Genomic DNA, 23,554 nt, shown 5'->3' with positions numbered 1-23,554 from the left:
GTATATAGCCATATGCATTTACTGGTCTGCTATAGTGTGTCGAAATCGAATATGACGATTCAGATAGAGGTTGTCAATAAGTGTTATTCTCCGAATATTGTAAATATGGCGTATTATGTGGCTCCCCTCTCTTTGTAGACTTTTCATAAAGAAAAATCAGAACAAAAAGAAAACGACAATATTCAGTTCCGAAATGAAATATTAAGTTTTTTTAATTTCATACTGTTTCGGTCAATATCGAACAACAACAGGTTTCGTAGGGTCGAAATGGCGATCACTATTTTACTGGAGTAATTTCTAATATACATTACAGATTAAGGTTGTGGATGGCGGAAATGGTAGATGTATTTGTGAATTAGCTGTAAAAGAACATGTTTTAAATGGTATTGGTTCCATGCATGGTGGAATGGCCGCCACGTTAGTTGATGCCGTATCTACATGGGCGGTTATGACCGCAGGGGAAAGCAGGCCCGGTATCAGTGTTGATTTAAGTGTTTCGTAAGTTTCTGCTATTTTGCATAATCTAATTTTAACCCTTTCGATGCCACTGTTAAACGTTTAGAAATGGCCCCTTTATTCCAGCATTGTTACACATTGTAAGTTAACTCCCTGTACTACATTTGCAGTACAAATGAAATGGGGTTTAACGTTCTACTTTTTTGCATTAACTGGGCTGATGAAGACGGGTTGTTGTACAAATGATGATGGAGTTTTTGGTGGCGCTAGCTAAATAACCATCCCTGTTTTGGCCGAGAAAATCCCCAGGGAATTTTTAGCGTGGATACCTGGCAGAATGTAATAAGGCGCTAGCTACATAACCATGGAGTCCCGGGTGAGACCCCTGTTTTGGCCGAGAAAATCCCCAGGTAATTTTCAGCGTTGATACCTCTCGTCTGTAGTGATACATGGGGAGTGGGTGTCGGGGGTCTGGCAAGGAAAGCGTCTGCTTGTTGAAATGGAACTACCCACCGGGGGTCCTAGGTACAAATTGGCATGTACGTAAATTAACCCTTGACAGTTAGAAACGCCAGTGACCATACACAAATTCCTTCATATGGTAACCTCATTAGATTTCATTTCGCAATATATGATTCCCCAGTTAAAGTATGCAATAAGCATTTCTATAACATAAACAACATACATCGTATATTGTTTAATTTTTTTCTTGCTTAGGTGAAAGTTGGGCAGTTAAACATGCCTCTGCAACTGTATTTCTCCCCTCTTCTTGCATAGACGGGTGGTGGGAGTGGCTGAATGGTTAGCGCGTGCGCATTGTATCATAAGGTCTTTCATTGAGTCAACTGGCGTAGTTTTTATTCCCCAGTTGTACGTGACAAGGAGTAGGGTCGCCTGTCCAACCTCGTGGGTTTTCTCCGGGTCTCCCGGTTTCCTCCCACCGCTAAAGACCCCTACGCCCAAGCGAATTATTGAAATGTTAGTCCCGAAATGACCTAGTTAAACTCCATTTCTCTCTCTCTCTTTATTGTATAGACATTAAAGTAGGATTTTATGTTGGTTTTTTTCTCTTGAAAGGAAAATAAGTTATTCCCTTCCAATTTTTGATCCATACGCTTTTATTACCACTTGTAGTATATATCGATACAGTCCAGACCTCAGACCCAATAAAGGACAGGAGTTGATGAAAAGCCTATGAACTGAAGTGTTAATATTCATCCGCGGGATTGCAAACTGCGAAGTTCTCTGAACAAGCAATGTGCAACGGTTACACGCCTTTTAGTTGTCCGTGAAACTCAGTTTTTTGTTGTTATTTAATTCGATCGATAAGTCTGCACTTTCTTTGTCAACCTCCCTGGCAAATGGGAAGGCGACTTAAAACAATTCTAGAGGACCTTCTTGGCCCACGCCGTTACTATTCAAAATTATTTATTTGGTAACTTCTAGCTTCAGTTCATGTAGTTTCTAAATCAAGAAATTTTCAGACGAAACAGAAGATATAATATTGTTAATTTAATTTGGAATTTTGACATTTCTACCTTAGCAAACCACCATAAAGACTTCATTATTTGATGTCGCCACTGCATGTACAATGACTGCTCCTATTTAGTCAGAGCTCTTCGTGCTGCCAATGTTATACACGGTGCACCTTTATTTTGTCTCAACCGAACGACTAGACGATTTCTATGCCCCCCACCCCCGCCAAAGATAACCCCGTGGCTAAAGAGCTCAGCGCACAAGCGAAATACGTATATCGTATAAGCTAACTATATTGACTTCATTTATTTCAGATATATGAAACCAGCTCTCCTAAATGAAACCCTGATCATTGATGCTACCACATTAAAAATTGGAAAAACATTGGCCTTTTTAAGTGTGGATATTAGAAACAAAGAAACAAATAAATTAATTGCACAAGGAAAACATACTAAATTTGTCGGTTAAATAATCGTATTTAATTTATTGTTGTAAATATTTTGTTATTTTATTATAGTAAATTATTGAAATGTCATAAAAAATGTCTAAGATTTTTTTTTTATTAAATCTTGGTAACCGTTACTTATAAATCTGCCACGTCAGTGATTTGTAAGAAATGTACATTTTTCAAGAAACGAAGACCACGTCAACAGAAAGTATATATATATATATGGATGCTAGAGCATGTTCTTTTGATGGAAGGACATTTCGAATGACTTTTATTGTGTATTGATTAACAATAATGATAAACATAACAATTAACATAGCATACCATTGCATCGAAAAGTCAAAATAGACTGCACATTATCATTCCCGCAAAAATGTCTTTATTCCTATTCTAATTGGATACATGTACTTGGTTTATTTTCCATACGGAAACAATCGAACCAACGACCGTCGTTTTATTAACTATTAGGAATTTCGAGGTCTTCCCAGGTACTTAAAGACGTCTTTATTCAGAGTCTGATTATTTGTCATATAGAATCGATCGACCTAACGATCTGATGGTGTATACCCTTTCTTCCATACCGTTTATTAACTGTTAGGAATTTCGACATCTTTGCAACCACTCTCAGAATATTTAAAAAAAAAGACATTGGTGGCTGTTATCCTTTTGATTGCTTAGTTATGAGCTGGTATTATCAATAAAACAGGCCCCCATTTGAAGGATAATAAATAAAAGATTGTAAATTCATTAGCGAATTCTACAGCCACGAAACGTCAGCAACGAAATTGGCATAGGAATGTCTATTAAGTACTTATATTAATTACGAAGCTTTAGAGGGGGTGGGGTGATCACACTTCATAGGACGAGTACATCATCATACAATCTAGGGGGTGGTCACACCTTAAAGGATAAACTTCATCTCCATAGAGGTGTTTCGTCACATCTACACCATATGAAGATTAATATCCGTTATTCTAAAAGCATAAATAAGCAGATTGTCTTCATAAACCTAATATTTCTATGGTTAGAATAGGGGAATTTGGCGATTTGCACAGGTAAAACAAGTGCTAGCTAACCAGTCTTTAATTGCTGTTTGTCTGGATTTAGTCTCTGAACTAGGACATATAAATTTAGGGAGTTCAATTTTTTGCTCCTTGAGATCGTCAAGATTAATAACATTCACATCCTCTAAAACTGCTTCTTCGGCAATGGGGTGTTCTTCGGAAACTTCAGTAACGAGTGGATCTTTGAATTCTACGGTGGGTGGACTGTTAGATTTGGCAACTGGTAATGTAGGCTGTTCAGCAGGACGACAGACGTCGACAGTCTGATCCGGTTGCTTCTCAAGGTTGATGTCAGTAGTCTCTTCATTTTCAGCTTCCGGTGGGTTAGAATGTATAGATGGGTCGCTTGAAACTGTGACGTCATCGACCCAACATCGCGGTCGAACTTTCTTCCGTCTCGGTGTTGAAGAAGCTTCCACTGGTTTCTTGGGTGTTTTGATAACTTGGCGAGGCGTTACCTCCTCTGGAGTTTCTTTATTTTGTTCGATCGCATGGCTGAAACGATATAAGAATTAAAAATAAATGATATATTGTAATATAAAATATTTTATATAGAAACAAAAAATAAAATAAATTCCAAGCTTTGTCAACAGCCCCCCAAAATTGAGAAGCTGTATCACTTTTCCTTCTTCTGAACACTCCTCACTTGCTTGAAGGTATATAGCTTCGGAGCACATTACTCAGCTGGACAGGATAATAGGAATCACCTTAACGCAATACGTCTCTAAAATATAATGAAATGGTTTTAATATCCAACTTTCTGCACAATGGAGCTAATATAGAAAGACATAGGCCGTCAAGTGTGCTATATGCGGGTAATTTTGCCCGAACAGTTGCTTTTCCGTCGCCTTTTATCGAATTCCAACTGTCAAGGGTTCTTTTACGTACATGCCGCGTAGGTCTACACGGCTGGACCATTGTGTTTTGTCCCCTTTAAACGATTAGCGTAACGCTCATTTAGCCACCGTGAATCCAATAGTTTTTGTTTTAAAGTGTAGGTTTAATGTCAGCTTCCACATGTAACCTTTAACAATTTAAATTATTTCTATTCAAGAATTTGACGAGTTTCATGCCGCCATATTATCTATATAAATACAATCAAAGATGTGTGTATGTATGTTCGCCCATAACGCTTCGTCGCCATGATTCACCCTCACAATATATGGTATCAAATTAACCCGCATGACCCCGTGAATCTTTTTAGGCCATCATTTATGAAGGTCAGGATCATCTATTAGTTTAACACAGCCAAAAATATGTGCCTCTGGCCGGACTGTTTTATTGCAATTAACGGTTAAAGGGGGGTTACTCTGCTTATTATGGTAAATAATTTCAACAATAGTAACGGATAATGTAAGCTTGCGGAAAGCGTCAAAAACAGGAAGATGCCGAGTAAGCAGATCTTAAATGATATTTAAAACCAATACCACCAACAGTTGTAGTTTAGTGGGTGGCCACCCTACCGAATATAATCTTATTGTATGAGTATACAATTTATAATGAAGTTTAGACAACTTATCTAGTTGACTGATTATTATATATCTAAGGTCAAGATGGGATCATCTAATATACAACACTTATTGTGTTTATCAAAGGTTTAATCAAACACTTCATAAATTACATATAAGATACTATACAATTGTTAGATTTATGACTGACTTTTTAATCTTTGGCAAAGTATATAGATTATTGTATATGTCGCCATTTAACTTGAAACTCTTTATCTAATATACAACACCAAGACCATGGTATTGGTTGACTTAAACTTTGATAAAAGAATTAAAGAATGTATACTATTCAACCGGTTCCATTGTATAGTTTATAGGTTTCCATTTATATTAAAACCCTTATCTGTGATCCGACTCCAAGATCGTATTCGCTGACTTCATTGAGGATAAATTTGAATTTTTAGAAATTGTATTCTATTCAACTAGGTCAACGGCCATTAAATATCTTATTTCTCCTATCATACTGAGACAGAGAGCCGGGTTCCCAAAGCAAATGTACGACATAATTTTCGGGACTAACATACAGTTCAATTTTATTTCAATAATTCGCTTAGGGGGTTTTTAGCAGTAAAAGAAACGGGAGGAGTGGTAGAAAACCCACGAGATTGGAAGGCGACCCTACCCCTTGGCACGTACACTCTGGGCACAAAACTACGCCTTTTGACCTTATGATCTAAAACGTGTCTTAGACCTGACAAGGAGTAGCTTCGCATGTCCAACCTCGTGGGTTTTCTCCGGGTCCTCCGGTTTCCTCCCACTGCTAAAGACACCTACGTGCAAGCGAATTATTGAAATTAAATTGAACCATGCGTTAGTCCCGAAATCACCTAGTTTGTGTGGAGTGGGGTTACCCCCGCCCCCCTCTCTCTCTCCCGCGCGCGCCGTCTTAGACCATTCAGCTACCCATCCCCCCACCAAGACTTGGTAGTCTTAAAATGTTGGCTATAATAACTGAAAGAGTGGGCGTGGCAAAAAGTCACTCATAGCGCACTGCATCACGTATGTAGGCCGAACGGAAGCTTTGTGTTGCTCAAATAAACTCGAACTCTACTGTGTGTTTTAATATCTTATATTTGATCTGTAGAACGCACGGAAGCTTTGTCACTTTGTGTATGGCTCAAATAAACTCGAACTGTTAAGTGTCTTTTAATATCTAATATGTGATCAGAGGACACCCTTGTTCCTTTTCAGGCCATACTTATTGACATATATTTTTAAAGGTATTTAAGGCAACGGGAACGAAGTGTAAAGGGCGTGGAGCCATGTTTTTATTATTCAGATCAAGGGTTGAACGACAATACTGTACACAATTAACCTGTTTGATCTATTGATGAAATCAGCCCAGTACACGTTACACTTTTTTGTCTATTTGTCTCACAACATCTTTCCCAACGCTATACGAGTATAAAATTGATTATTGGTCTATAGAGAAACCATTTCGCACAACAATTCGTGCTATAAGTATTGATTAATTTCTTCGTAGCAATAAAAAGGCAATAAGCCTCAGTATTATTCAAGCAAACCAAATTATATTTAATTACTCTATCATTGATAGATATATTGATATTTTAACTAAAACGTACAATACGTGGCTTGGAAAGAGGCGACATTGAAATAAAATGTTTAACTTTACTGTAACAACCGGGTTAATAACGACCGCAAGGTTAAAGTCTACTTTTACTTCGATTTTCAACTAGGGGGTCACGACACGGTTCTCGGCCAGCACCGATATCTAACTCTGGATATAAGGATGAAAGATGTATTTTTTCCTACTTTTGTTTTTGTAATATAGCTACCGTATCGACTTTCGGATAAAGAAAAACAAGAAGATCAGTATTCAAAACAAATGAAAGTATCTCATGGGTCACTTGATCAGTCTCTGATACGCCTAGAAATGGTTCCACTACTGATGTCTTCCGCCTTGCTCTAGCCACAGTAGTGGACCGTCTTAAGGCCTTCCTTTGAGCAAGTTTTATAGTCATTGACTACAAAAACGTTACTGACCTATAACTCCCTTAATTTCCAATTACACTGATCCCGTACTGTAATGTAATGTACATAGCTTAACATATAATAAACCATTTCTCTCGAAAATAAAGAAAAACTGTTCGGTAACATATGATTATGATTTCAGTGTTTCACTCTTCACTATTTGTAACATAATTACTTATTGCCATGCAAACAATTTTGCAGTTGAACCTAATTGTAATTGCTTCAAGCCTCGAATAGTGTAGGGGAGGGGAGGGGGGGGTGGATGGCCGAATGGTTAGCAAGTGCGTGCTGTATCAAACGGCCTGTCATTGAGTCAACTGGCGTGGTTTCGAATCCCCGGTTGTACGTGACAAGGAGTAGGGTCGCCTGTCCAACCTGTCCAACCCCTACCTACGCGCAAGCGAATTATTGAAATAAAATTAAACCATATTTTAGTCCCGAAATGACCTAGTTTATGTGTGGAGTGGACGTTACCCCATTTCTCTCTCTCTCTCTCTCTTTCTCTCTTTCTCTCTCTTCTCCAGGTCCTCCGGTTTCCTCCTCCCACTGCTAAAGACCCCTACCTACGCACAAGCGAATTATTGAAATAAAATTAAACCATATTTTAATCCCGAAATGACCTAGTTTATGTGTGGAGTGGACGTTACCATTTCTCTCTCTCTATCTCTCTCTCTCTCTCTCTCGAATAGTGTATCAAATAAAGCGCAGATAAGAATGATCACGGCTACAAATTGCAGCTATGCTACGCCCAACATAGCATTCTGACAGATTTCCTATTACAATAGAGAGGCAGTTAAGAAGGTTTGAATATTGGACAGAATGAATAAATATATGTACTTTCAAATCCTGAACAATAATCAGATTAAGTTATAATATGTAATATGGGAGAGAAAAATCCTGATCGATTCGTTACTGCTTGATAAAGTTTTATACATTATACAAGGGATTTATAATATACTATTATAAACGTCTTATCGGGCAAGACGTATAATATATTTATGATCCTACTATGTATTACATTATTGGACATTCAGCTCGAGTAGCTGAGTTCAATTAATACAAGCTTATTTGAATAAAAACACTTGACATAGTTTGAAGCAATTTGATCTACCTTTTATGCTTCTGTAATTATGTATAATAATCACGTACATTTGATCCGATAACTCGACAAAGTTAAAGGGGTAATAGAGAGTATGCATTTGATTGAACTTCAAAATCCAGTTCTTGTATTTAAGAATATTTATTTCGACTATTCTGCAGCTAAAATTTTTCCCCTGTTTTCAATACATGTCTAGATTTACATAAACATCATATGTTCTATGTCTGTAAATACCACTTAAATCACAATTTTTCGGGGAATTCACCAGGGCCAAAAAGTTTTGTATTTGGTGTGATTTTGTCCGGCTGTTACCTATTACCTCTCAAATATAAGAAGTAATGATTGTCGCTCCCATAAGCTACGTCTCATTTTACCAAGACGTTAACAAAGATGATACATTTTGTGGACCTTGTTTGGGATGATTTGTGGTGACTGCTGAAAGCTCCCCCTACCATCCGTGGGGTTGGATGGCCGAATGGTTAGCGTGTGCGCGCTGTATCATAAGGTCTGTCATTGAGTCAACTGGCGTGGTTTTAATTCGCCGCGTGTGCGTGACAAAGAGTAGGTCGACTGTCCTATCTCGTGGGTTTTCTCCGGGTCCTCCGCTAAAGATCCCTACGGGCAAGCGAATTATTGAAATAAAATTGAACAATATATTGGTCCCGAAATGACCTAGTTTGTGTCGAGTGGACGTTTACACCCCCACCTCTCTCTCTCTCTCTGTCTCTCTCTCTCTCTTATTACCATGTAGAATGACGTTCTATTGTTCTAAGACAAATGGGAGATGCATTCCTTGAAAATGAATAACATCAAAACGAAATATATTCTGATTATTTAAAACACGGGTGAAATAAAAAAAAAACAAGTAGGAAACTCACTCTGTTTGATCCAGAAGTTCGGCGTTTTCTTGTTTGACAGATCTGGGACTCAACATTTGTGTTGAGGATGATAAGCTGGATGATGATGCTGATGATATCGAAGGAGCTACATATCTCCTCGAATAACTTCTGATCTGTGATTCCGTTCTCAGCTCAGGTATTTCTTCACGTGGTAGTATTCCATTTTGTTTTCCAGATTCGATTAATTCGGACCACTCAAAAACACTACCATTTAGACTTTTGTCCGATGGGTTCTTGGGAATTAGCAAATATTCACTCGTAACTGAACTACATGTGGGAGAATTTCTTGGAGATCCGAATTGTGGTTTATTGGTAAATGCTACTTTATAATTACAGTTGCTTTGACTTAAAGTTTTTTTCAATATCTGGATAAGAGGATTGCTGATGTTCTATGGCACCAATATGGGATTTTGGACGTAATCTAATACTGCTCAACAGAGCAGATGTTTTGTTGTACAAGGGACTACCGATATGAGACGGTCCACTATAGTTCTGTTTGGGTAAATAATCACAACTTATTCTACGATTTTTTGATGGATCCGACTTAGCATTCTTCACTACATAATCGAACATTCTTCGACTGTATTGACGTTGGTTTTCACTCTCGGCACATGCTTTTAGTATAGAATGTTCTTTCAGATTCTTTTGATGTTTCCAGTATTGCGCCAAATTCTGGGTCTCGTTTCTGGAATAATCCATTGGAAACTCATCCAAAGTCCTGCGTCTCTGTAAAGGAGCAGATTGACATCGCATTTTAAACTTTGTATGAAAATCTCGAGTGACCGTTAAAGTCATATTTTCTATTGAAAATAATCTCTATTATTCTAACAAGAATTAATAATAACAACGCGAAGTGTTGATAAATTCACAAAATAATTATCCATCAATGTGAGCTGTTTTCCTACGATACGTAAACAATGTTATCGTCAAAACACACGCTGTATTTTTTTTAAAATGTCTATCCCGTTTGCACAGAATGACAGACTATGATAAATATGTGAATGATATCCCTTCTCGCGAGAAAACAATTATTCCGTAGGTAGTCTATTACCGATAAGGTCTGAATTAATTACACCTTACAATGACTGTATTCTTGTGGCTGGTTGCTAAGATCTATTATGAATTCGTCTGCTGTGTATCGGATTATCTACCCCCTGTATTTACGGTGGTATGTCTTAATCCTATTGATCAGGTAATATCACCTGTGTTTGTGACGCGATGTAATAAATCTACCTGAAATACCTAGCTATCAATAGAACATTATTCTACTTATAACTAGATCTTGTCATATTCATATCATATCACCCAGCCTTTGTTCTTTATATACGTTTGCCGTAGGACGTTAAACCTTATTTCATTTCATTTATCTGCATGTGCACTGGTATCTTTTTCAATGCAGTTAATTTGTGGAAAATGGAGTTAAAATAGGCGAATTCAGCGATATTATTCAACACCTACAAAAATTTGCCGAGATACAGTAGTTTATATGATTTATCTCATTTTAATTTTGGTACAGATGACGTGTATCTAATATTTTACTCCCGAAAACTCATACGTAACTTGTTTTTTTCTGCCAAAATACCCTCTATTTTTCAATTCTCCAATTAATATTTTCATTTGCTACAATGCCATTTGGGACGCTTACTTTGTCGGACAGTACAATTATATTTCAGATTTTGATTCTATATAAATCCTAAAGCTTGGGTTTGGGGATTCGGGGTTGGTAGGAGAGGTGGGATACTTCGCGGCTGCTACATTGCAAATAACGCTTGTTGTTCTATTGGGATACTAACATGATGCAATACACATAACACAATTTAATTTTTGCCTCATATATATATAATAACACATGATACAATTATATGGAATACAAATTATACTTGTAAGATTTATTTCTGGTGACGTTTCGACGAGGATTCCCTCGTCTTTGTGCTTGATATAGACGAGAGAAACCCTCGTCGAAACGTCGTCAGAAATAAATCTTTCAAGTATAACTTGTATTCCCTATAATTGTGTCATGTGTTATTCTCATTCAGTTACTAAATGCCGGTCAAACAATTCATATATATAAGTTTAAGTATGTTTTGTGATAGGTGTTCTGTTGTTTTTTTTGTGTGTAGGTGTGTGTGGTTGCGGTGGTAGGGGAAAACACAAACGGTACTAACTCTAGCTGCACCACACCATATAACCATTTTAATTATATTCTCTCAGGTTAATCGTTATCTAGAGCTCCTTCAGTATAGACGATTATGATAATCTTTGTACACCTTGCCCTTGTGAAGGATTTGTATATCTATCATTGGTATTATATTATAAGAATGGTATTATCATCACAAACAAAGGGGACTAGAATGCATTAATATTATAAATACTTATTGCAATATAGACGATCAGATAATCTCCATTGTTATGCGATCTGGATATATGATTAGATCAAAAGGTTGATTAGTTGATTGACGTGTACTGTAAATACGATATAAATTAAATAAAATGGGGGTTAACGTCCTACTGTTCTGCACCAACTGGGCTAGTAAAGACGGGCATACGCCATACAGTGTATTATTAGGGAATTTTTGCATGAACAGTGGCACTACGGCCTACACTTGTCAACGATTCTTTTACGCGAAAGCCAAGAAGAAAGGAATATAACTTTGTATTGATTCTGAACTATTTTTAGTAAGCACAAGACGTTTGTAAAGTGTTATGAGTCTTGTCAAATGTTTTAGTATTGTGCAATGGTTTGTCGAGGCAATAATATACGAGTATATTTAAAATTCGTTCATTTCTTTTGGAGTCATTTAATTAAGAAATCTTACAATAAAGGCTCGTTCTGTGAAGGCAATATGTTCAAAATTTAAAGATTTAATATCATGCCATTATCCGGCATCTTTCCTTAGAAACATGGCAGTAGTTTGCCGCTACTCCAATTGTATTATTTAACACTTAGATATGTAAGTCTCGATAACCCCGCAATGGAAAGAAATGTGTTTTGCACATTCGTAAACTATTTAATGCTTAGGGGGCATTATGAGGGATTAGAGCTGACAGTTATCGTTATAATAGTTAAAAAATAGATAACGTAAAGAAAATAATAATATGCTGAAAATTTCAGTCAAATTGCTCCACTCTGAACCGAGATATTAGCGATAGAACTTTACGCCTAGCCCCGATCATCATTACTGAAGTCTGTACGATAAAGACAAAGTTTCGATTATCCATTTTGACGTTAAATCATCCATCAGAAAATGTATTCAAATCCAGTTAATATCGCAGGCTAACGATAACACCGAGAGTTGATTATGGTCTGGATAAGTTATTTAATGTCTAATTAATAATTTAGATAGCATTCTAGGCCTTAAGAAAGACCTGCAATAGGCAGGGTTAGTTCTTGCATAATGATGTTTAAATAAAAGAAATGTTGTCTTTTGATATTCTTGTTAATGAATGCTCTGGCGAATCTAAGACATAAATATTTTGGTTGTTAGATTATAATCCTGTCCCACGACTTGATGTTAAATAATACTTAATTGGTCAAATATATGACTTACCAAAAAATGTTTTTCTTGGAGATAAATGGATATAACATCAATTATTCGTGACAATAGCTAAATCTTAACCACTACCTGCAGGTATTAGAAACTAATAAATACTTTAAAATGAGTCTGTATATTATAATGTAATAGAATAGCGAGTCGTGTAGCAACAACCTTTTGTTATATAAATATTGCACTTTCTAACATTTGAATTCGATTTGGAGTAAACAAAGCTTTGCATTATATGTCACTTTCCTTGGGGATTAGCGACAGATTAACCGAATACTATCTATATACATATCAATATTAGAATTCATATTTTTAAATAATAACGTTTGACATACATGTCTTGTTTTTCAATAGGTAAATAATAAGCATAGAATGCGTTGGTCTAAAACCCGTTGATCTTTAGGAAGCCTTTAGTAAAGATATACAATAAATTATGTCAATAATATATAGATCTGTGTAAGTTAAATTGAGTAGATTGGCAATATAGATCTATAGAAATAAAGCGCACAATACGGCTTCTTATGCAGCCACAAACCCATATCCATGTGCAAGCTCTGTGTACCAAGTTTACTAAATTCTGATCGATGTTAAAATGCGATTATTTCTGCTGACTGGTTTCTTATCCAGGACATACACAAAATCGTGTATTTCGCCAAGATTTGTGACATTTTCTATGAGAGGCCCACTGCCCCGCCCCCCTTCTGGAAAATTTTAGCTCCGCCACTCTCCAACTCGAAGCGTTTCCACTAGCAAGATTGATGAATGGGATGAGACGGAATTGAAACCGCAAGCTCTAGAATTCTCTAGAATTAGTTCCGGTTACCTCAAACAATGTATTATTGTTTTAATAAATGTATTATTGATCAAAATTATTCGGTTTGGGAATGACAGATTTCGATGTCAGCCAAAAGATAAATCGTTCAACGATGGAGCTAGGGTAAAGCATATTGTGGTCACCCCTAACCTCACCCCGTCAGACCAAGAAAGGAATAAGAAAAATTCCAACGCAAGAGAGAGAGAGGGAGGGAGAAAGAGAGGGGTTATTCTGGGACTAACATATAGTTCAATCTTATTGTAATAATTTGCTAGCGCATAGCGGTCTTTGGCAGTGGAAGGTAACCGCAGAACCCGACCCGGAGAAAACCCACGAGGTTGGACAGGCGTTCCTTACTTCTTGTCACGTACAAGCAGGAAATCGAAACCACATCTCTTGACTCAATGACAGACATTATGATTTCGCGCGCACGCGTTAAACCACTAGACCACCCAATGCCCCTTCAACCAGAGAACACGTCAACAAAATAGGGAAATAATATTTGTTTGTGATTTGTAGACTATAGGAGATACGCACGGTCTGTCTTGTGCAATAATGTTTCATTGAATATGACTGTCACTTTATTTAATGGCATACTTTTATATTCTCCGGGAGCCACGTTGGCGCAGTGAGTAAGGCGTTGGCTCGCTAACCTGGAGGTCACGGCGCTGGTCGACAAAGTTCATCTGAAATTTTCCGGTGTGGTTTCTCCTTGTTGGTTGTGCATGACAGGGGGGTCTGACAAGGGACAATGTATAGTCGTTGTGTACACATTGGTGTTCACGTAAAAGATCCCTTGACGTAGTGCAGCTGTCTGGGCAAAATTCCACTCATAGCACATTCTATGGCGCAGAGCAGAACAATAGGACGTTAAACCCCATATCCTCATTTCTATATTCTCTGTTCGATACATCATATCAACAAAACGCTACTTTTGGAGGATGGAAGTTAAATAAACACCCGTTTTAAGATCAGGCCCCGAGTTCGCAAAGCAGTCTCGGACTTAAGTTAAGAATTTACTAAAAATTGTACGCCTTATTTCAACTAAAATATAACCGTTTATAAAGCTTCTGTTGTTTTAATGCATACATCAATAAGAAACTATGTACAAAATTTTGTGTATCTCGATCAAAGATATAACTCATAAACAGTAATTGAAACTTGAGTAAATTCTTAACTTCAGCCTGAGAATGCTTTGTAAACTCAAGGCCAGAACGCTCATCAAGTCATTACTAATGTAATATATCATCAACCATTAAACTATACTGATGACAATGTGACAGAAGATATTCCATTAAAGGATAATTAAACACGAATAAAATATTGCTTACCATTTCACAGGTATCTTTGAAACACGCTTACAATATACCAATGACGCTTTAGGCAGCTCCGGTTTCTTTTAGACCTGTTTTGTATTAAAAAATCCCATCAATTAACTGATGATAAGGATCTACATGTTTATCATTCTAACTATTGGTCGTTATAAACTCATTGATTTCTGCTTAGTTTTGATGGAAGTCCTATGTTATATTCCTATTAAAAACCAATCCATTACAGAAAAGACCTACTTGACCATGGATAGACCTTAACGCTAAATAATTAATAATCACGCAAAGCAAACTGAATATTACGTACCACAATAAATCATTGTATAAGCCTTGGAATCATTTACGTTCTAATGGCTGAAGTTAATATTTGATTTCAATTCATTATCGATGATAAAATAATAATATCGATATAACATTAAGAATTGTAAACACGATAAATTAACGCGTCGTGCTAAAATACTTTTTTAGAGTCGTGATTCTTATTGAATGAGAGAAATGCCATAATTGAAAAATAATGATATTATGTTTATTGGTAACCACGAGTGGTGATCTAAACTGGGTGGGGCAGACGATATCTAAATAATTGAAGGGAGATAACTCGAAAATGAATGTCGTACAATCCCAAGGTCCAGCAGTGATTTCCCCACTGACTTTAGTGTTAATTCTCAATTCTCGTCTCTTTGATATTCACCTAAAACCCCTTACTTCGATTCCACTCCCACAAGAAGCAGCCAAATTCATTTACTTAATTCTTTTATGAGGGGTTTGGGGGGAGGGGCGGGGGGCTGTCATCGTCTAACTATCTACGTCACCCGACTTAATCTTTTCCATTTTATTGTTCCTTTAAAACTTTTCTAAAAGTTTGTTTTATAAATGACACTTTATTCAAGTTTTTGAATGGGGTTGGGAACCATCATCCTCAATGTGCATGTGTAAATATATTTATGGTGTGATTTCCCCTTGCCAGTGGTGAAGGTCCCGTGAAGTAAAAGAACCCTTGACAGTTGGAATTTGAAAAAAGGGTAGACCATAGCGCCGCTGCCCAGGCAAAATGTCCCTCTTAGCACACTGCATGGCGTATGCTTATCTTCAAAAACCCAGTCGGGGGAGAACAGTAGCATTTCCCATTTCATTTCATTTCACAAAGGCGTGTTGCCTAGCTACTGACGGAAGGCAGGCTAATACAGAATTTAGCTGTGATTTTTTTCAAATCAATATATATATTTTTTTGGGGGGGGGGGGGGGGAGAACTATTGTTTTTATGTGCGATTTTTTGGCAGGAGAACTGTTGTTTTAATGTGCGGTCTTTAACCCTGTATTTGACTTTAATTCTGACATGCCATCCCCTTACGGGACAATATTGGTGGCAGTCATTATCACATATGTGATAGAGCTGGTTAAACACATTCCAAATATAATTTTAACACAGATATCATTGCTACGATAGCTGAGTAAAACAGGTTTCCTGAATCGGAAGTGACGAACGCCAAAGAAAACACGAGTCATCCCTCTATAACTGACTGAAGTGACGGGTGATAACAGATAGATGGGCGAATTTCTGCTCACTAATAATTCCTTCGAAGATCAAAAGTTGGTGTGTGTCCTTTAATCTACATTATTATTCAAACCAGTGGTATCTAGCAAGCTTCGTTAAGTTTCGGCCATAAACTGTCGATTCCGGTCATTGACTGTTTCTTCCGGAGACAAACACCCTGTTTACAAGAAGGGCTAGATCTATTTCTAAATGCCAATTTTCGTCAAGGTCGATGAGATGTAAATAAGGTTTGGGCACGTGATTATGGTTGGGGTAAGCGTTAGGGCTAGGTCCAGGGTTAGAGTTAGGGTTGGGATTAGCGCTATCCCTGTTTACATCACGTGAACAAACTTGAAGTTGGCCTTATGAAAGAGTTCTAACCCTACAAGAAGACAAGGCTAGAACATAAGAAAAGAACACGGGCGGCGGTTAGACCAGAATGGTCTTTAAGAAACACGAAGTATAATTTCCTTTGTTGATTTATTTACATATCTTATTAGCCGATATTGACCGTTAAGTTCATATCATAGACAATAAATCCACAAAAGCAACTGTGCAGATTATTTCAGAGGGGAATAGCCGCCGTTCAGTACATGTTCAAATATACAAGACACCATTAATTCAACAGACACCGATACAAATTATATGAAAGCTAGATTAATTAATTCTGATTTGATTACCGGATCTGTTGTCAGATGAAAAAATAAACTGAATGAAAATTAATGAAACTTTGTTAATAAAGGAAAGATAATTTGACAACTGATATACGTTTTGACATCTAATCATAGTTATTAACTTAATACGTAAAAAATATCAGACAATATACACCAGTATATGATCTGTAAAGGCAACAGTGTAGTGAGTTTATATATTTCTATTTCAGAAGGGAAGAGGAGATCAAGTTTAATGATATATATCTTGTAACAAATTTAACAATGCTCACTAAGAAACAGACTTTGACAAAGGTAGGGGCTCTTTCTTTCTCTTGTTTTGGGAAGTGTGTCGGAGTGGGGAGAGAATTGGTAGGGTATGTGTGTATAAACTATGTTTCATAGAAACCCTAACAGGTTAATTCTAAATGTGTGTGTGTTTACTGTTGTTTATTTCAGTCCTTCTGCTTATAGAAATACAGACTAGAATATGAGCAGAAGGACTAAAATGGCGTCACGGTTGTTTATTGGCGGAAAGTTACGACTACTCACGGAGAACGGCGGAAATATACCTGTTGAAATTTACCCGTGGCAGGTAGCATTGACATTCGGGATCGTGTTATACTTATGTAAAGGATATGCTGGCATAATTCCTCACTTTATTTAAAACATTTACTTTTGGGGGTGGGAGTTTTCTCTTAATAATAATAATGATTATAATTTTCGATTTAATAGATTTACATTATAGATTGAAGTGCCAAATTTGAAAAATGAAATGTAATGGGATTTAATGTCCTATTGTTCTGCCCCAACCGGGCTAATGTAGTGTATTATAAGGAGATTTGTATGTGCACGTAGATGTGTACACGGTACTTTTCAACTCAATGGCTAGACGCCGTTCCTTGCCATACTTTTGCCCGGCGCCACTGACAAGTTGAAGTCACGCCGGAAAATGCCGAGGAAATGTCTCGGCCGACACCGGGATCGAACCCGGGAAGTTCAATTTAGCGAACCAGCGCCTTACCCTCAGATCCACACGTCAGTGAGTTTAGCTGAACAATTGTGCAGATAATCCAATTTAAATCAAGTTAGTAGAGGTATTTTGGAGGCAATTTTAGAATTACATGTATCTGCATATAATATTGTTAAAAAAAACTAATTACGTTTACATGTATAATTCATTGTTGAAAGTGATAATACCCCATTAAGTTCACTTTATCTGTAATGTATAACTGGAAAAAGTGTCCACTGTCCTCTTAAATAGTTAAGATGCAAACAAAGTTGGTGTCAGTCAATATTAAATATGTGATTCCAAATATAATTTTAACACACAGATTACATAGCTAAGATATTGGGTTCAAAGTATATTTGGAATGTGTTTAACCAGGTCTATCACATTTTGTCGTCAACATTGTCCTTTAAAGTAGAAATTCTACCTACTTATGTATTCGAACAATAGCATAGCGATCACAGAAACCAAAATGAGCTTTAAAAGTATTTAGACGCCCCCACACCAACACACACTAGCAACTGTCAGTCGGAAAAGGAAGAAAAGGATAAACATTTAATTTCGAAACACAAAAAAAGACCTATTTTATCGATTTACTTAAAACAGCGATATTTTCGTTCAGCTTAGGGTGCCACACTAACAGAATTGGTAATATTGATGTTGCCACTATGTAATTATGTAATTAATGATCGCTCTTCAATGGAGGCACCTAGAGGAGTTTTTTCAGTTGATCCAAGTAACTGCCATCATTATCTGTTTTTGTTACAATAAAGAAACGGCGGGACCATCCCCATTAGGTGTGAATTTTAAAGTAAGAGGAATGAAGGAATGCGTTCTGTTTAAAACTAAATGCACAACAAAAGTTTGTTAGGTACACGAAGGAATATCCCAAAACCAAAATCTGAAGATGTTACATCGACTATTCATTTGATAGGCAGTATACTGCACAATTCATAAACATTAGCTGGTTTAATAATTGAATAGCGCAATCGTCAAAATCTTTGTTTTTTACAGATGGCTTATGAAGGACTGCAGCTCAACAATGTGCACGTAATGCAGAGTAACATTTGTAGATCAGCTGCTTGCTGTTACAGCTTTCCGGATAAGGTAAATCATATCTGTACAGCTTCCTTTAATACACGTTTTGCAGATTTTGTTTTCAAACTTACTGGGATCGTTTGGATTTAAAAAAAAATGTTCACAGAGTGACTGCCCCTGTCAACGAAATATTTTAAAAACTCTAAAGGTCTTTTAGATTATGTTTTCCAAATTACTGGAATTGCTAGGAATCTTAAGGACTTTTCGTCGAGTTACTTTTTCTATCACCGAAACCTTGTAAACGCCGTTCGGATGGGGGTTATTCAGATTTTTGTCGCAAACTTGGTGAGATTTCAATAAAAACTCTATTATCGCAATTTTTCTTGGGTAACCAAAGCCTTGTAAACGCGGAACAACCCAAAGAATGTTATAGAACTTGCTCGGAATGTTCAACTATAGCCACACTGAGAAATCCTATCGATATTCAGAGTTGCGCTTCAATTCTACGCAGAGTTATCACGTCTGCTCTCAGATTTAATTTTACAACTGGAATTGCTCTGCAAGTCACAAAGAGTGGACTTTGGAAATTCAGAGTTCTTCGTCATTTGTTGGCGTAAAAATTGCCCCTGGGCGAAAAAAAAACGAACAAAAAAAAAAACAAAAAATAAAAAAACCCAACAAAAAACGTAACAACCAACTTTACAATTCTTCTGTTGGGCTTATATTCATTTCCTACAACCATGTATCTTGTTTCATTAGTTAACCAAGACAATCTTCGCATCAATATTAAGATGATTGAAGTGAGATTCGTGTAAACTAGACTGTTATTTAGAATATAATTAAATGTCATTAAAGGAGTTAAATCACTAATATTTGGGACGTAGAAATTGACACAAAAGACTCGCGCGCATATAATACTGTAATATCAGTTACTTTCGGCGAAATACGCCAGAACTCTCAATCGAATGGCAATCTTTAGACTAGTGTATGGTTATTCCAGACAACACCGATAATATTTATTGCGCATGCTCTGCAGATAAGAACATGGGGTCATCGTTTGTCATGACTTGTGGCATATGTCTAGCCTCGTACTTCGAGTACTTTGTTACAAATAGCGCTACAACGCATTATGGTACACGATTCGTGTACCAATAGTAAAATGTTTATTTTGTCTTAAATATTGGATATCAGAAGCCCATCTTTACCCGGTAAGATTACAACATCAATGTTGATTTAAATTGACAAATAATTCGTGTTTTCAATGTCGAAGACTTTGGATGATATTGAGTCAGAGACTTAGCTTCTTTAAATAGCACATGTCCCTCTTCATGTAAATGTAAACAAAACACATTACTATAAGAATGACTTGTTTCAATGGCGGTTGAACATCCAAATCTGCTGGACATTCAAAGTTGGTAAGAGAAATATTGATTGGTTATTTCTATAACTGATCGGTAAAATAACTGACATGAATTAAACTATTTTAGTTGATTTGAAAATTCGTAAGAACACTGTAAACTTGTTTTCTATTTTCAGAAGAGACAACGGACGACATTTTCCCCAGTACAAGTCTCAGTCTTAGAAGAACTTTTCACGCAAACCCAATATCCGGATATATTTCTTCGCGAAAAGATTTCTCAGAAAATATCACTTTGTGAAGCTAGAATTCAGGTACTGTAAAGTTTCTACGGTAAATTGTCTGGCGTAACGGAAGTCGCACACGTTAGGTGGGTTCCAGAAGTCTTCATGAGTACGAACAGAAAAAATCAGACTGGAATTCTATATTTCAAATTATTAGATAGTTGAGAGCCGTAATTATAACGGTCCTATGAGACATACTTTGCATTACATGCTTTTCAACTGCTTTAACTTACATATGCTAGTACGTCTGTCAACGTCCAGCTATCCGCCATATCATAATTAATTCGTATTCCATCTTTATTCCAGGTCTGGTTTCAAAATCGAAGAGCAAGATGGCGTCGAGAATTTAGAAAAAAGTATGGAAATTTCCCTTGGCCAAGAGGCCGAGTTAGCTCTGTATATCATGGCACCCAATCAACGGATGCTGTCCTGTCATCTACTGCGGCAGCCAACCCAGAAGCAAGTCTTTATTCTAGGACGTTATTGGATTTATATGCCAGACATAAGAATGAGTAGGTCATTTTATAAAAATTTTATATGTAAATAATCAAACACCAGTTGGCCAAACTGGTGTACTACAAAAAATACCATGCGTGCAATACTTCCCGAATAAAAGAGAATACCCGGAGCTCTACCTGCACGTTCTCCATCTCCGGTTTCTTATTGATATATGTGACTTCACAGATTGATTAAAATACGGCTAGAAAATGTAAACATGGCTACTTTAGAGTATGTGTATACTCACTATGATGATTCCAGCGCATTAGTCTTTATATTATGAAAAGAGATTTTTGATGATTCTTGATAAATAAGCAAATGGTATCTTCAATGCCGGAAAGATGGTACTGTTCTGAAATTTCACATTTTGAATAGTTTATTGTGTAAATTACTAAACGTTCTCATGTCACCGACCAATTAGGGTGTTTCCATATTCCTAAAAAACACACATTATCATGATGGTCTTTAGAATGCATGGGACTTATTATTTGTCTGGGTTGCAAATTCAATCATTCAGATGGTGACACCCATGACTAAATGATTTAACTTTTCAATCTTCAGATCTATGTATAGTGCAGTCAGTTTCGGCATCCAAGGGTCCCCGTCACTGATGCCGTTTTTATTACCAGTAGGATCAGCATTGCTACCAGCCGCTACCACATCTACCACCAGCAGTCAACCTGCAAAACAAACCTGATGAATTATCATCTGCATCTTCAATGCCAGTGAATGTTGTGTTTATTTGACGTGCTGTTTGTAATTATGTAGTGTCCAACCTAAAGACAATAATTTGATATCGTCCTATATTATCATATTGGTGTATGTCAGTATTACATCAAGACCTAGGCTGGAGGGAGGAGCCGCGGTGGCTCAGAGAGTAAGGCACTGTCTCACTAACAAGGGGTCCGGGGTTCGATCCCGGAGTTGGCTGATTTAAATCCCCGGGATTTTCCAGCGTTGTATCCCCTTTTCAGTGGTGCAAGAGTTTCTAGTCGCTTGGATGGGACGAATCACCAAGGTCCCACATACACGTTGACGTGCACGTAAAAGTGTAATGACTGATGAATTACGAAATAAGAGTAGGCCATAGCGCCGATGCTCGAGCAAAATTTCCCTCGTAGCACACTTCATTAGCCAGGACCGTACAGAAAAGTAGGACGTTAAAGCGAATTTCATTTGACTAGAGGTCATAAAAGTTTTTAAAATGAAATTTTAAATTAAATTATTAATTTGTAGTTTGTAATTCATCACATGGCGTATATCCAATGGAGGCAAATCATTATTGGTATGGATTAACTAACACCCATTCAGACAAGTTAGACTTCATAATATTCAAAAAAGTTGGTTTCTCATAAAACTTTAGGGCACTAAAATGTTGGGACCAAGTGCATTTAAGATTTTACACTTTAAGTGGACTGAGCTGTTATGATCGTCTATTTCATTCGGCCCGAGGACAACAAATGACATTTCCGCCATGTACAGACTTGCTGTCTGGATGGTTGGTTGGACATTCAAGTGCATCAGTCACCTCTTGATATTAGGAGAATCTGAAATATGATTTGGATGAAATGATTTTCAAATCTTTGGCTTTAATTCTAAATATTCTACACTCGGTTATATTCCAATCTGATTAAAATACAGATCTATATTTCGTTTCGTTTTTTATACTTTCGATGGCCTACACTACATGAAGATCTGACAAGTTATAGCGATAGGTCACGTCAGGGATCAAAAGACCGACTTATGACCCTATGACGTCAGACATTTGATTAACCAATCAGCATTGATGTTACTAGATGATTACCCACAGTTCCGTGAAAAACACGCCTAAAGCTCGCCGTAACAGACCGTTTTATTGGCTTATCCCTGACACCATTCAGAACACGAGTTAAATAACAACTCTTCCAGATCCAAGTGTAGTAAAGCCAAGTAAAACAAAATTTTGAATTATAAAAACGAAACGAAATAGGATCTGTGTTTTAACCAGATTGGTTATATTCAAATTGTTACTGTACATTATCTTTTAACCTTTTAACCAGATTGGTTATATTCAAATTGTTACTGTACATTATCTTTTAACCTTTTATTTAAAATTTAAGAATAGGCTTCACGTAAAGTGGCTACTCAAAAACCTAATTGTAATTGTGAAACCATGACATATAAATGTATTTCTCATTGGTTTTATGTTTCTGTGGGTTTTATTTCCAATATGTAACAAAACCTTAAAAGATAACATAACAAAACTTGTTGGAATTTGTTTTGCATTGTTTCTAAGGTATTAATTGTGATATTGTAAAAATTTGACTATCAATAAACAACTTTTAACTCACATTTCTGGAATCTCAATTTTATCCAACTAATGAATATGAAATTAAAATTTCTCTGTGGATCAAATTAGATTAATTTTGTTAGATATAATTTTCAATTTACATTATGGATATTAAATAAAATTCTTATTAGGTTTACTGTTACTGTGAGCTGTTTATAAGGTTCATTGATTTATATCATACATATTTAATTCTATAGACAGCCCTCTACATTAAAAGGGGCGGGTGTGA

The 23,554-nt window shown here is 36.7% G+C and overlaps 1 long non-coding RNA gene and 1 other non-coding gene across 2 annotated transcripts; one reads left to right on the top strand and one right to left on the bottom strand.

Annotated features, from left to right (window-relative positions):
* Positions 1-2,388: 2,388 nt before the first annotated feature.
* On the bottom strand, positions 2,389-14,801 carry LOC126819761 (uncharacterized). The gene is made up of 3 exons (XR_008787834.1): positions 14,630-14,801; positions 8,922-9,668; positions 2,389-3,939 (listed from the first exon to the last, which is right to left on the bottom strand). It is a non-coding gene; the product is annotated as an uncharacterized LOC126819761 (transcript).
* A 2,218-nt stretch (positions 14,802-17,019) lies between these two features.
* On the top strand, positions 17,020-22,999 carry LOC126819764 (uncharacterized). Its single transcript, XR_007679752.2, has 5 exons — positions 17,020-17,125; positions 18,834-18,926; positions 20,394-20,528; positions 20,805-21,010; positions 21,558-22,999. It is a non-coding gene; the product is annotated as an uncharacterized LOC126819764 (long non-coding RNA).
* Positions 23,000-23,554: the final 555 nt, after the last annotated feature.

This window comes from Patella vulgata, chromosome 4 (genome assembly GCF_932274485.2).
Source record: "Patella vulgata chromosome 4, xgPatVulg1.2, whole genome shotgun sequence".
NCBI lineage: Eukaryota > Metazoa > Mollusca > Gastropoda > Patellidae > Patella > Patella vulgata.
This window is presented reverse-complemented; position numbering and strand designations above follow the sequence as displayed.